This window comes from Mustela nivalis (assembly GCF_964662115.1).
Source record: "Mustela nivalis genome assembly, chromosome: 2".
NCBI classification, from domain to species: Eukaryota; Metazoa; Chordata; class Mammalia; order Carnivora; family Mustelidae; genus Mustela; species Mustela nivalis.
Genome location: NC_139021.1, coordinates 128,718,279 through 128,734,321, shown reverse-complemented (window position 1 = coordinate 128,734,321; position 16,043 = coordinate 128,718,279). Strand labels below are relative to the sequence as shown.

At 34.3% G+C, this 16,043-nt stretch overlaps 1 protein-coding gene across 3 annotated transcripts in view; it reads left to right on the top strand.

The window, feature by feature from the left end:
* Window positions 1-16,043, top strand: part of CTNNA3 (catenin alpha 3) — a 1,840,263-nt gene that overhangs the window by 1,241,958 nt on the left and 582,262 nt on the right. The gene's annotated exons all lie outside the window — the stretch shown is intronic.

Below are 16,043 nucleotides of genomic sequence, written 5' to 3'. Positions count from 1 at the left end.
ACTGTGGACTTCAGAAAAAATCAAAATAAAATACAGTTATCTTACAGATGTATAGTGAGGGTTGACTTTATTTTTCTTGAGGTGATAGCTTATTCAATCATATGACATGGTCATGTAAGTTTAGTGCATGTAATAGTAAAGAGATTTATTGGTTTGAACCTAGACTATATTACTAAAAATAAGGCAGAACTTTAAAAAAATATATTTTCTACAAAAGCAATACCAATTACATTTATTAAAAGCCTCCTCTGGCTTTTTTTTTTTTTTTTTTCAAATTACATACTTGCAAGTCATTGAAATACAAAATGGACCAAAGTGACATTTGTGGTCTCAGCAACTCAAAGTTTGCTTGTATGATTATCTTTTCCCACATCCTTGAGAAAGAGTCATCTCAGCTTTAGAAAATATGCAACATTAAGTCTTTCAGTAAAGATCTCCTGCCTTTATAGGAAGAAAAGAGATTTTATAGGTTATGGCTGCATGGTACAAAGAGGAAAAGGAAATTTACTAGGAGGCTGGTCACTCACTGGGAAGCTAGCCATTCTGTATCTGTCATGGTTAGCACATTAAAATATTTAATACCATAGGGACATTATAGCTGATGAAACCTTGGGTCACTTTTCTGTGTCAAGTAAATCCTAAAATACCATTAAGTCTTTTGCATTAACTTGTTTCAAGGGCTGAAGCAGTAAATAAAATTACTGATGTAGTTGGCAAATAGAATTGGTTGTGCATTAGGCTCAAAGTAGATAGAATAAAATTAAAATGCTGAAGAACAAAGAGATATCTTAGAAGGGATTAGCTAAATTCTGAAAAGGGCTAATTCAGAAATTTTCATGAGTTTCCCTATTTCACCATGAGCAATAGAAGAAACTTTTTACATCAGCTCATAATTGTGAATGAGATGTTGTTACATGTTACTCAGAGCTTCCCTCATAATTGAAATGAGCTTGAGAGATAAACAGAGATGATGAAAGGAAAAACTTGAATAGCTCTAATACAGCTTCATTTTCCCCATCTTTAAAAATGTAATTCATGTTTTATTTAAACAAAAATAAATTTAAAAATAGAAATACCAAAAAAAAAAAAAAAATAGAAATACCTTATGGGGCACCTGGGTGGCTCAGTGGATTAAGCCACTGCCTTCGGCTTGGGTCATGATCTCAGTGTCCTGGGATCAAGCCCCGAATGGGGCTCTTTGCTCAGCGGGGAGCCTGCTTCTCTCTCTCTCTCTCTCTCTCTCTGCCTGACTCTCTGCCTACTTGTGATCTCTCTGTCAAATAAATAAATAAAATCTTAAAAAAAAATAGAAATACCTTATAATTCCTCTATCAGAAGTAACAGTCATACTTTGAGGTATAATCTTTTTCGATTTTCAGTGATATCTCTATACATAAAACTAAATTGTATCACACTCATGTTTTTAACATATTGTTTCACTTCAAATGTTTTGAATTGTTTTCCATATTATTCAAACATGTCCTGTGATTTAATTTTTCATGGCTGCATAATATTTTATTAAAGACCCTTCTTGTAATTTACTTAACTAATTCCATTCTGGTTATTTATCATGTTCTATTTATTTATTATATACTACCATGGTGTCTCTAAGTTAAAATTCAGTGTATATTTTAGATTATTTCATTAGATGCATTTTGAAAAGTAAATTTCTATTTCAAAGTCTCCAGATTAAAAATTTTTAAATATGCACGGGCAAAGACTCTCCACACCTAGAGAGAGGAGCTCCTTAAATGTGTCTTTAGCAGCCATTTGGTAATATACATCTCTGAAATGTTGTACAGTTAAAATCCACTGAGTAGTGGGAGAGGAATGAAGATACCTCTCCCCTAGGGTGAATACATATTTTATAACCTAATAATCAATCTATGAAAAAAAAATTGTGACTTTCAAAATGTAAAGACCACCTCTTAAGTCTTTGTATTACAGAATGATTAATATGTGTTATGGAGGGAAAATTGGATGACTCTTATGCAACCTTTTGCCTAACAATGTGTTAAGATTTTTTCATTGTTTAATAAAAGGATTGAGTGATAAATGCATTCATTATGGAAACATTTTTAAAATATGCGGAAGTAGCTTAGATGAAGAGAACAAATTTAAGGCTAATTAGGACTTTATGGAAAAACATTTATTGGGGTTCTAATATACTAATATTTTTGCAAGTGATCTGGTAGTAGAAAGTACACAAAGCACCAAAGAGATGCCAAATTAATGTGGTTAAATTTGAGGAAGTATTTACAGTTCTGGGAGATTGAGGAGAAATGAAAGAAATCAGATTCTTCTGCTGTATAATTACAATGTAGATTGAAGAGGAAATCAGTGGAGCCACTCTTGTATGATGATGAGATTTAAGCAGGGATTATAATAACAAAGAAGAGCCTGAGAATCACTTAGATTCTCCATTGAAATCACTATATTGCTTTTTTAACAAATAGGTTTAAAATGTTGATAATTATTAAGGCTATTGAGGAGGGGATTATTGAGAAGAAAAATCTCAGAACAAGTTAGTATATGCTATAAATATTGCACGTAGATCTAATTACTGTACTTTTATTTTTTTTAAGTGAGCATGGAAAAGACCCAGGTAAAATTAAAGAAAATAATTAGAAAAATTTGTATATGAGAATCATCCATTTTAAAAGATAAAGCCTGAGAAGGAATAATTTCTAATTTCTTATAGAATTTGCAAGATCTATAAATGGGAGACACAGCATTACCAATTCATAGACTCCGAATGCCACTCTGTCAGTCAGCCCCCTAGACCCAGCTCTGGCTCTTCCAAATTCTAGATAACCTTATACTAGGTGGATTGTTTCTGTATTGCTTTTTAAAGAATTATTTTATAAAGAAAACAAATGTAAAGATACTGCTACCGAAGCTCACCTATAGTAACTTATGTAAGAAATAATTTAATCTTATTTCTGCAATTTAGAATATCTATTACGCTAATGACTTTCAATCTGGGTCTTGTTCCAGAAACTATTTTTATTTTTTTTATATCCATAGTAGCTGATACCTGTGGCAGGTGTCTATCAGTGTTCACGTTGTCCTCTCTTGTATCTCAGTGTTGGGTTTCAGAGTGAATAGTCCAGAAGAAATCCTTGAGATGTCTTTGGTAAAAAATGGTGGTCTTCTTAAAACACAAGGACAGTGCTCATGGGCAGAAAGAGCTGCACTGGGGCTGTAAGGAGTGACTGGTTATATACTTTCAAGGTGGGAGGAGGTTAGAGATAGGATAAATCTCTACATAGTATGGAAACAAGGTTTCCAGGACCTTGAGAAGGCTAGGTATTGTTAGGAAAGGTCATTTACTACTGTCTAATAAAACCTAGTCGTGAGACCCTTCAGATTTTTATCGGTGGGCCATATGCTTAGATGATGATTGCTAACATATATCTTGGGAATAGAGAGATAAAGAAGTTTCCAAAGGAAACTTTATGTGTTGAAGTAGACTTACAGGACCTGGAAATTAAGACAGTGTTAAACTAAGGTTGCCTTTTTGCCCTTAGCAAAGTATCAACATTGAAGCAGTTGCGTTTCTAGAGGAAGGTCACTTTGCCTGTGTCAAGGATTTACCAATGGGCTGTTAAGTTGTAAGGAAATTTAATTTTTCTTTTGCCTTTGTTCCCCACATCAATAGCAAATACATGTGGCAGATCTCTCAGTCAGTGGTAAATGGTCTTCTCTTGTATTCTATTTCAGTTTCTTTTTATCTTAAAGATGATCATCTCACTTTATGGGGCGTGATCACCTCTAAACTAGGAACTGCCAAAGTGAATTTCATGTACAACAAATAACTTGTATTTTAAATGAAACCATTTCAAACATATCAGCCAGCCAGTCATTTTGTCACGATGCTATTATTGACAAACAAACAGAAATTTCATTTTATTGGCAGAGATACCTCATATTTAAGTTTTCTATATAAATGTCCCGTCATCCCAAAGAGATAATACATTCTAGTTCAGAGATCATGGCTTATATTTTTATCCCCACTGTTTAAAACAGTAAGGATTTAATGCCCATTTTTGTGATTGGTGTTTGTAATGATTTTTGTTCTTGTGTATGTGTGTATGTTTGTGTGCATGCATAATAAATACAAACAAATGAAAGATAGCTTTCTAAGATGGAGAGAAAAATGGGTTAATCTATCTTCTGAGTTAATAAGAAAGGGAAAGAAACATTTATTAAATATCAGCCAGGAACTATTATACATATATCATTATGTAATTTTAATCTTTTAGATAAGTGCTTTAACATTTAGTGTGCCTATGAATAACCTGGAGATCTTGCTAAAATGCAGATTTTGACTCAGTAGGTGTGGGATAGCACCTAATATTCTGCATGTCTAACAAGCTCCAGGTAATGCTGGTGCTAGTCAGCCTATTACACTGCGTAGTAAGGTTTCACACAATTCTGTGAGGTACTATACTGATGATGACAGCGCTTATGATGAAAACAATAGTAGCTAAGCATACACCATCTTGCTGAAACAAGAATTCTGTGAGATTGGTAAGATAGATCTAGTGAGTAAACAAAAATATGTGAAGTTGAAGAATAATGAAATAAATACAGCTAGGGAAGAAAACTCACGATATTGAAAATAGGTTAAATCTGAAAAGTAAAGTGAGTTAACTATCTCTTTACACATGCTCCTTTCCTACTTGGCTGAACTCTAGCCAGGATGGGTTTTCTTTGCAGTAAGGCAGTATTGTGACCAAAGAAATTTTTCTTTGAATCCTCAGCACCTCCTGTTAACAGGATGCTTCAAATCAGCAGTTCTCTTCATGCTTTCAGTGGTTAGTCTATACAGAGATGCAGTGTATGCAAGTGATATTTGATAATTATTTGACAGGTTCATCAGTTAAGTCTCAAATGCCTGATTCAATGATCATGTGTATGCTCTAAAAGCATGCAGGCTGAACTGCCAGAAGAACAGTTATATTAGTTGCCACACTGCTCCATTCTAAAAGTTTGCCATAGGAACGGCTGCTTAAGCTCAAAGTCAATAGGCCTAAGGTCACAATACTCCAAACACAGCAGATTTATATGCACTAAGCTCTGGAACCTATCTTTCCAGGAAATAGCAAGTCTACCTATGCTAAATGCAATCAAGTCAATTACTTTACCATTTCTGAGGCCACTGCCGTGAAAGTGTCAGTCTGGGGGACCCTGCTAACTTTTATGCAAAGATATTTCAATTGGCCACTGAGCTAAAGAGTGTGCTTGTCTGATTTTTTTATACAGATAAAGTAAGCAAAGAGGGTGGGAAAAAAATAAAAATACTGTCATTAAAGGGTAGTCAGTGAGGAATTGATTATCTTGAGGCAATGGAACCATGGGTGTGTTCCTACTCTTAGGGGATAGTCTGTAAGAAAGAGTGTGTTCCCTAATGTTAAGACAAGATTGACTTCCTGAAGGAGTGGTTATTACTTAATGGGGGTTGGGAAGTGTTACTTTGTGATATGTCCTGAGAAGTGACTTACATCTTTTGGCCTTTCAGTACAGTAAAAGGCTCTTAGAGAAAGGCCTGAGAACATGGTGTTCAGTTTTCTTCTGCTTTGAGAACATTGATCCCTCTTGCTAATTTTAATAACCTCATTCTTAAAGCACTGTGAAAAGTGAAACAAATGGGGCCACAGATGTTTGCTTTGAGTTTATCTCACATAAACATAGATAAACTACAAAGTCTGTACATTAATGAAGAATTTTCCAAAGTTAATGGTAAAACTGTTGACTGGGTTCTACATCATCACCTATCTTGTCTTTTTGTGTTCATCTGTTTTAAATCTCTATTTGCATTCTAGTCAGTTAATATATAGTATAATATTGATTTAAGGAGTAGAATTGAGTGATTCCCCACTTACATGTAACACCTGGTGCTCATGATAACAAGTGCCCTCTTTAATATCCATCATCCATCTAGCCCATCCCCCACACCTTCCCTCCAGCAACCCTTAGTTTATTCTCTCTTATGGTTTGCTTCCTTCTGTCTTTTTTTTCCCCCTCCTTTTTTTATATATTCATCTGTTTTGTTTATTAAATTCCACATATAAGTGAAATTATATTTGTCTCTCCCTGATTTATTTCACTTAGCATAATACTCTCTAGATCCATGAGATCTTTGATCTTTGATAATTATTATGCTAAATGCAATCAAGTCAATTACTTTACAATTACTTGCAAATAGAAAGAGTCAATTCTTTTTGATGGCTGAGTAATATATACAGATGACAGGTGGGTTCTGGTGCACTGGGGGACAGTTGCTATGCCCAGTTTCACTGCATCCCAATGACACCTGGCATGTCCTCAGTCTCAGCTTGGGACAGCTGACCATGAGCAGGGCACTGGCTGGCACATCACAGACATTTAATAAATATTGGCAGACGATAGAAAGATGATAGATAGATAGATAGATAGATACGTAGATATCACATCTTCTTTATCCATTCATCAGTTGATGGACATTTGGGCTCTTTCCATAGTCTGGCCTGTCTTGTCTTTGCATTCTAGGATATTAAACCTTGAATATAGGTGAACTCTGTGCCCTCTGACACAAAGATGTGGTCTGGTCTTTGTGACTGTGGCCCCAACCCTCTTCTTTCTTACTATTCTTGATCATTGGTTTCTATGATTTAAGTCAATGGTCAGGTTTTATACAGGAACTGATTGCTACATTTTCTTATATATTAGACATTTGTTTTTATAACCATTTGTCAAACTGAAGAAACTACTCAGGTTACTTGGGAAGTGAAAACAATGTCTCTAAAAGAAGAAATCTGCCGCATATGAGTAAATAAGTCACCCATAACTCTAAATTTCAAGTAAGTCTTTTTTAGGGGAGGTGTAAAAATTATTTGCTTTTAATTTAATCTTGAATTTTTGCAACTTACAATTTTGCTCCCCCAAACCATAATCTGTACCCTTTATTTCCATGATGGAAATTAAAGGAACCACCACTAATTAACTCAAGCTGGAGACTTAGGAACTACCCTTGAGACCTTAATTCTCATCCCTCACATTCAACTAGTCATGGTTCTGTGAATTCTGCTTGTTAATGATCCCTTGAATCTTGCTTTCACTGCAGCTATAGCCTCAGCTGGCTATGAAGAAACATAGACCACTTCCTCATATTGCTCAACACGAGGACTGTAAATGAGGTTAGAAAATCTAAGGGAGCATAGTGTCTTTTATGTCAGAAAACTCAGTCATTCTGGAAATTATGCTTGGCCTGCATGATGGAGAGCATCCAGTTCTTCCCAATTCATTACATAAAATGACATTAGCTCTTCAAATAGACCGTGCCAGCTGCTAAAAGCCATTGTAGGTTTGTCACCTATATTTCCCCAGAGCAAATTTCCTCCTGTTCATAACTTTGTGTCCTACTACTCAATCTAATTTACATAGTCCAACTCCCAGGAAGCAATAATACTTTATTCCTGGGTTCTATACATAGCCCAGTGTATTCAAATCTGTAATTAAAAACCATAGCCTTATTTATTTTTTACTATGCATGTTATGGCTCAAACCTGCTGAGCACAAAATAAATAACCCTTTAGAATTAAGAATTCTTAGGTCTACATTCAACAAAGGTGGTATTTTCCAGTATATAGTATCATTATATCTTCCTAGAGTAGTATCTATCAACTAATTTATTTGTAACTGAGAGTCCAGATTGTTTGACTATTTGTTTTTTTTTTTTTTTTTTTTTTTTAAGAAACATACTCACAAAGAGAGTTCTCCTGAATGTAGGCCATTGCTTCTTCAGTATCTAATTATTATGATAAGTAGTAGATCACTGTAGTACTTTGCATGCATCAGTGAATATGCTTCAGCAATTAAGGACTCTAGGTCCTGGAGAGTGAAATAAACATCCAGAACTTTTATGATTTATTGTGACCAAGAAGTAGTCATCTCCAATGTAGTAGAAATTTTTAAATAGTTCTGTTTATAATTATTTGATGGGGAAACATGGTTATTTTTCCTTTCCATTTCCAGACTGAAAATGACATTCTCTTTAAATGCTGACTTTTTTTAAATGTAATTACTTTTATTAATTTACTTATATAATGTATTATTTTCCCCAGGGGTAAAGGTCTTTGAATCATCAGGCTAACACATTTCATAGCATTCACCATAGTACATACCCTCCCCGATGTCCATAACCCAACCACCCTCTCCACACCCCCTTCCTTCCAGCAACCCTCAGTTTGTTTCATGAGATTAAGAGTCTCTTATGGTTTGTCTCTCTCCCAATCCCATCTTGTTTCATTTTTTCTTTCCCCACTCTTCACAACCCCCTGCCCTGTCTCTCAAATTCCTCATATCAGAGAGATCATATGATAGTTGTCTTTCTCCGATTGACTTATTTTGCTCAGCATAATATCCTCTAATTCCATCCACATCATTGCAAGTGGCAAGATTTCATTTCTTGAAATGGATTCTTCAAATCTTGAAATAGTATTCCATTGTGTATATATACAACATCTTCTTTAACCATTCATCTGTTGATGGACATCTAGGTTCTTTCCATAGTTTGGCTATTGTGGACATTGCTGCTATAAACATTCGGGTGCATATGCCCCTTTGGATCACTACATTTGTATCTTTAAGGTAAATACCCAGTAGTGCGATTGCTGGGTCATAGGGTAGCTCTATTTTCAACTATTTTCATAGGGAACCTCCATGCTATGTTCCAGAGTGGCTGTGCCAGTTTGCATTCCCACCAACAGTGTAGGAGGGTTCCCCTTTCTCCGCATCCTCTCCAACATCTGTTGTTTCCTGACTGGATAATTTTAGCCATTCTGACTGGTGTGAGGTGGTATCTCATTGTGGTTTTGATTTGTATTTCCGTGATGTTGAGCACTTTTCATGTGTCTGTTGGCCATCTGGATGTTTTCTTTGCAGAAATGTCTGTTCATATCCTCTGCTCATTTCTTGATTAGACTATTTGTTCTTTGGGTGTTGAGTTTGATAAGTTGTTTATAGGTTTTGGATACTAGCTCTTTATCTGCTATATCATTTGTGAATATTTTCTCTCATTCTGTCAGTTGTCTTTTGGTTTTGTTAACTGTTTCCTTTGCTGTGCAAAAGCTTTTGATCTTGATGAAATCCCTAGTTCATTTTTGCTCTTGCTTTCCTTGCCTTTGGTGATGTTTCTAGGAAGAAGTTGCTGCGACTGAAGTCAAAGAGTTTGCTGCCTGTGTTCTCCTAAAGGATTTTCATGGACTCCTATCTCACATTGAGGTCTTTCATCCACTTTTAGTCTATTTTTTTGTATGTGGTGTAAGGAAATGGTCCAGTTTCATTCTTCTGTATGTGGCTGTCCAAATTTCCCAACACCATTCATTGAAGAGACTGTCTTTCGACTTTCTTTCCTGCTTTGTCAAAGATTAGTTGGCCATAGAGTTGAGGGTCCATTTCTGGGCTCTCTCTTCTCTTCCATTGATCAATGTGTCACTTTTTATAGTACCATGCTGTCTTAATGATGACAGCTTTGTAATAGAGCTTGAAGTCTGGAATTGTGATGCCACCAACTTTGGCTTTCTTTTTCAATATTCCTCTGGCTATTCGAGGTCTTTTCTGGTTCCATACAAATTTTAGGATTTTTGTTCCATTTCTTTGAAAAAAAATGGATGGGATTTTGATAGGGATTGCATTAAATGTGTAGATTGCTTTAGGTAGCATACACATTTTTACAATATTTGTTCTAATCCATGAGCATGGAACATTTGTCCATTTCTTTGTGTCTTCTTCAATTTCTTTCATGTACTTTATACTTTTCTGAGTACAGATTCTTTGCCATTTTGGTTAGGTTTATTCCTAAATATATTATGGTTTTGGTTGCAATTGTAAATTCAAATGCTGATTCTTAATAACTTAAAAAATCAAGAAAATGCTTTTGGTAAACTAATACCTTAAGTTAGTATGGTTCAAATTATCTCCAATATACTTGACTGTTCAGTACTAAGTAATTGTATAGGCTGGATGTTATATCCAAAATTTGACAGATTAAGAAAAAGATACAAAGATTTAATTGCCCAAACTATAGGCAAAGCTTCTAATTTGAGAAAGACAACACAATTTCATTCTCAGCAGATTTCTCTCTCTCTCTCTCTCTCTCTCTTCATACACACACACACACACACACACATAAAATATAATACTAGTTAAAAAATAATAGTATTTTTTACTTTTTCATCTATATATTGGTAATTGAATAGATTATAAAGCTCTCTCTTACTTAGCCTAAATGTGTGGTTTAATTGCTACAGTGTTTCATAATAGGCTCTTCAGCTTGGATTTGTTCTTATTTCCCGTATTTCCCATTCTGACTTATAGTTGAAAAAGTCACATAATTAAATCTGAAGAAGTAGCAAAATAGCAAATCATCGAGGATGGTAATTCAGTGGAGAGACTGCTATGTTTATATTTACCTTTTCTAATCTGGTCCCCCTAAAATTGAGTGCTGGATATATAAAATAGGGAAAACTTTGTGGTCCAGTCCATTGACAGATGATCCTCAGCTTGGAATAGCCCTTGAAAGTTCTTAATATGAAGAGTTAGCCAATACTTTTCTGTGGAATGAAAACCTTATCAGTGCCTCTCACTTGCTTGCTTTTTTTTTTTTTTTCACCCTGTGATTCCATTGTTTAGTTATAAATAAAACAGAATGAACATATTTTCATCATCCTATGTAGTGATATAAGAGCTCCTTGTAGGGATGGACTTGTTCACTTAGGAGAAACTTTAATGAGTGTGTAGACCTGCTGGGTAGAAGGAATTTTACACTGAAACCCTAGTTAAATGGAAAGGGGATTCTACTTAACACTCTTCACACACGCTGGAGAAATAACATTAAAACTCCTGCTTTGTGGTAATATGAGAAATGTGGATCAAAAATTTATCAAATTAACTCAGTGTTGACTCTAATGAATGTCCCATTACATAGTGAGATAAGTACTCAAAGAAAAGGGACATTATTTTATGAGAGTATATCATCAAGGAAACTGACCTAGATTTGGTAAAGCTTCTCTGAGGAAGTGATGTTTGATATGAGCTCTATTAGATGAATTAGAGTTACCTAGAAAAATGTAAGCAAGGAAGAAGAGTAGAAAGTTAGGGGACTAACGTTACTGATGCTAGAGAGGTAAACAAGTGTCAGTTATTTCAAGGAAAGATTTGTGACTTGGAAATACCAGTTTGCAGAGAGCAGCTAGGAGTAGGGTTAAAGCTACTTCAAATGCCCATTGGGAGATAATGGTAACATGGAGTAGGGTTGTGGCAGTGGACACAGTATCCCAAAAAAGTACTAAGTAAAGAATATTAAGGAAATTTCTTTTCCAGGGATCTCCCAGAGGGAGAGAGAAAGAATGAGAACAAAACAATAAGAAAGGGAGACAGAGCAAGTTATCATTGACTATTTCAATTATAATTTAATCCTATTCCCTGTATACATGTGGTCTTTACATATTTTGGAAGTTTAGGGAAAATATTGCTTTTGTGATCTGGATTTTATATATTCATTAAATATTTTATATATTTATATATTTTATATTTTATTTTATATATTTTATATATTACTAAATATTTTTGCATGGATTTTCTCCCTTAAAACCATTAAAACAAAATATTTTGCATTTGTCCTGTCTAATGTTTTCTACCTTAGATAAATAAAATAAAAAGACACAGCAAATATTTTTTGACAATTAAAAAAGGTAATCTCCAAATGCTACAAAAACTTTAGTTAAGGATTTTGGATAAAAACAAGTTGAATCTTGAGAAATTTTAAATGTATGGAGGAAATATCTAATTCCAAGCATTCAAAATAGCCAATATATGTTTTCTTTTAGCCAACCCCTTATTATAGCCAACCTTTTATTATAAAATATATTTTGGTGATTAATCACTAACTTGCATTTTGCCATTATGTTTATATGGACTTGGATGTTGAATTAGAAGAAACTGTGTAATGTTATATTATTCTTTTATAAAATTCGTTTCAGAAAGGGGGATTATTAATTTGGCAAAGTTATCAAATTCTTTTTTAATTTCTCCACTTGGACCAAATGATTTGGAAGGTAAATATTTCTTCTACTCCAAATTTTAAACTATTAAATCCCCGAGTAGCAGATTATAAGGATCCAAAAATCTCTGTTGCCTCTGCTTTTTCATCATTGGAAATTAAGGCAGTTTCCTTTACCTAAAGTTGTAATATACATTACTGGTTTCAGATTTTTTTTTTAAGGCAAATTTACTCTTATTTCAGTTTTGTGTTACGAAAGTATAGTGTTTCTGTAGATTCGGTTTACCTTAAATTCATATTTATTTAACCAAGGAACATTTTTATAATTAGAATATCAAGTGATTGTTGAGTCTATCAAAATCACAAGTTCTGTGTATATGTGTGTTTGTGTATTCAGTGTTTAAGTTCCCAAGTACTCTGTATTTTTTTCCCAAACTATCTGTATGGAAACAAATATTCATAAGATGTCTAACTTGGTACTAGGTAAGTATTAGTTGTTTTATTTAGCTAATTAAATTCTGCTAGTGACCTTTGTAATAAGCATTTTATCACCATTACAGATAAGGAAATTGAGGCTCAGAGAGTTAACAGTTTGTCTAAAATCACATAAAACTAATAAGTAATAGAGCTGGTTTAAATGATGAGATCTAATCTTAAATACCATTTTCCTTTGTCTAACAAAACCTACTTATTGGTGATTTTGTTATAGTATACTAAAAAAGTCAGTTGACATTCTTTTACTTGCTCATTTACTTATTTGATTTGATAGGTTATCCTACCTTAATAATTAGTATAGAGGAAAGGGAAATAAATTGTTGGATTTTCATGTGGAAATGATTGCCTTTTATAGATCTTCTGGAAAGTATTATTTTTCTTGTTTATTATATTTTCTATGACCTAAATAGTACTAAATTGCATTTTTCTCCTTTTTCTCTAGCAGTATGGATTAAGATTTAGGAAAGCTCATACTATAATACATAATGGAAATATGTATCTTTCTTTCAAAAAAAGCCATATGCCCCAGAAATCAGCTTGCCCCCCTCCCTTTATAAAAATTACTTAGGGAGATGATTCAACCTGAATCTAAGCACAAATAAAGAAAGCAAAAGCCATTTCTTTGGAATTAGAACTATTAGAAAAGAAGAAACTTTACCAGTACAAAATGAAAAATGAAAAGATAATCATGATTTAAAAAACTAAAGGATGAAGAGTTGAGAGGATAGACACAAGAAATCCAAAGGTCACGGGTGGGTGGGTGATGAGAATGTTTCTGCTGCCTTGTCTAAATGGATAGAAAACTCTAACACTAGCCTCCCTGAATAGTTAGCACCACCCTTAGATATATATAGAAAACCAGAAAGAGATGGACAAACTGCAACAAGCCTACTTAGATTCAGGACTCTGAGACTATTACTTACAGAGCGTTATTTAAATTAGGTTGATTTCCTGTATGCTTTAATGAATACATGCTTAGTCTTTAGTATATACTAAAAACAACAACAACAACAACAAACTTACTGAGTTTTTTACATGTGTATCCAAAGGTGAGCTAAGGCCTCTTGAGAAGCTTTAATGCAAATAATCCTGTCATACCAGGATCATTCTTTCATGGAATAAGGAGATTACAACACTTGCGACACCAAAGTTGAGGGCAGTCTAATAAATTGTCCACAAACCTATAGGAGTCCAGGACAAGTAATGTATCCTCACCACACCCCTTCCCCAGCCCTAAAATGCCATTTGCATTCAACATAAAGATGTGATTATGGAGATTCACGATGACAAATATTGCATGGCTTACTTAAAATGCAAGGGGAATTTCTCATAAATGAAACATAATGAAATATAATAAATGAAATAAATTAAATGAAGATAGAAATGAAAAAAAAAGTTATCAAAACTAAGGAAATAGGGGGAAACCAGCACAGAAAGTGGGAAACAAATGGTAGCAGAACACCATGTAAGCAACTGAGAAAAGGTTGCACAGAATTGGGCATTGAATTTGATGTCATTACCGTGATTGTTACAACTCTAAAATTATTATGATCTTACCAATTTAAGTGAATGTCATATAAATTCTCCTCACATACTAGTGTAGATGTATTTGAGGTATCATATATCTAATTATTTTAATTTTCTCTGCATGCCGTGACACTGAGGTAATTAGACCTATAGATTCTTACACATAACTCATCTTTTTAATCCACAAAGTGCTTTTGCTTATATTAACTAAGATTTTTGAGATTATTTGTATCAATGTCAATGATGAAATATTTCTAAGGAAATATTTCTAAGGATTATTATTTCTAATAATCTAAATTACTTAGACTTATTTTTACTTTTTAAGTAATTTTTTTCAAAAATCTTCCAAGAGAAGCAGTATATGCATCAAATGATAGCATTAAACCTGTATGTTCAGGGCGCCTGGGTGGCTCAGTGGGTTAAGACACTGCCTTTGGCTCGGGTCATGATCTCAGGGTCCTGGGATCGAGGCCCGCATTGGGCTCTCTGCTCAGCGGGGAGCCTGCTTCCCTCTCTCTCTCTCTCTGCCTGCCTGTCTACTTGTGATCTCTCTCTCTGTCAAATAAATAAATAAATAAAATCTTTAAAAAAAAAAAAAAACCTGTATGTTCAAATCTGATGGAATCTTAGAGAAATCCCTGTGCACAGTGCTGTCCCCCAAACTTACCCTAGTGCACACATACCAATAACTTCTGGGAAAATGAGTCCTAGGAGAGTTAGTAAGACTTCTGTGGACAAAAAATCAGTTTGCAGCCAAAGCAAAACTCTAACTTAAGACTCTTGGCTTCCAATCTAGACTTCCTTCTATAACTTTGCATAAATTATTTCATCTCTTTGTGCCTCTTGTCTTGCCAGTAAGAAAGGGAATACTGGTAGGACCTTCCTCACTGGGATTAAAGATGTTAATGCAAATTGAGTAGTTAGATTCCTGCCTGGAACATTTCAGGCTGTCAATATTAATCCTATGGTCAGCACATTATTTTGCTATTTGCAACCAAATTTTAGAAATAAAATAGAAATTCTTTCAAAAAAATTGTCACATGTAAAGGGAAGGGAGGGAAAGGAGTCACTTGCCTGTACAAGGATTAAATGTAGAAATTTTTAAAAAGCTTCTTTATCTGGTACTGCAGTTTTCCCTAAGGAAGCAAAGCCGATGCTTTGTTATCAAGACAGATTTCAGATGAAATATTGCAGTGGAATCTGTGTTAGTTTTATCATTTCAGACTACAGGTAGCTTTTCATGAAAAATGCACAGTTTGGCTATATGATCAGGCTGTGGGGGACTGAAACTCATAATTTTGAGGGCCTTCCTTAAGAAAAATGTATTTTTAGAATGCAAAGATAAATGACAACTAGTTATTAATTTTAAAATGCTGATAAATATAAAAATAGCCCAAAATCCAAAAAAGTGATAAACTATTTAGACTATCATTTTTTAAACTATTTTATTTTTTTGAGAGAAAGAGAGAACACAAGTAGTCAGAGTGGCAAACAAAGGGAGAGAGAGAAACAGGGTCCACACTGAACAGAGAGCCCAATGTGGGGCTCAATCCCAGGACCCTGGAATCATGACCTGAATGGAAGGCAGACACTTAGCCAACTGAGCCACCCAGGTGGCCCAACATTTGTATCATTATACAACAGACCCACATCTATGAAACTTTACTTTCTTTTCTTCCCTCCCTTTCCTTTTTGTCCTTTCCCTCTCTCTCCTTTGTTCCTTTCTTTTTTCTTTCTGCTATACACCATTCATCACCTCTTAAATGACAGCAATTAATTTTGTAATGTCACTTTCTGCAGAGAAAGTAGGAAGGTGATTTAAATTTTGTTTTTGCAGAGGAAAAAAGGGGCATGTAATTAGGGGAAACAAAGGTTCTGTCATCATATGATGTCAATACAAGTATGAACATAGAAAAGGACATATAAAGAGGTGACTCTGATCCCAAAATACTTGTGGCAAATTTTACTAGAACAA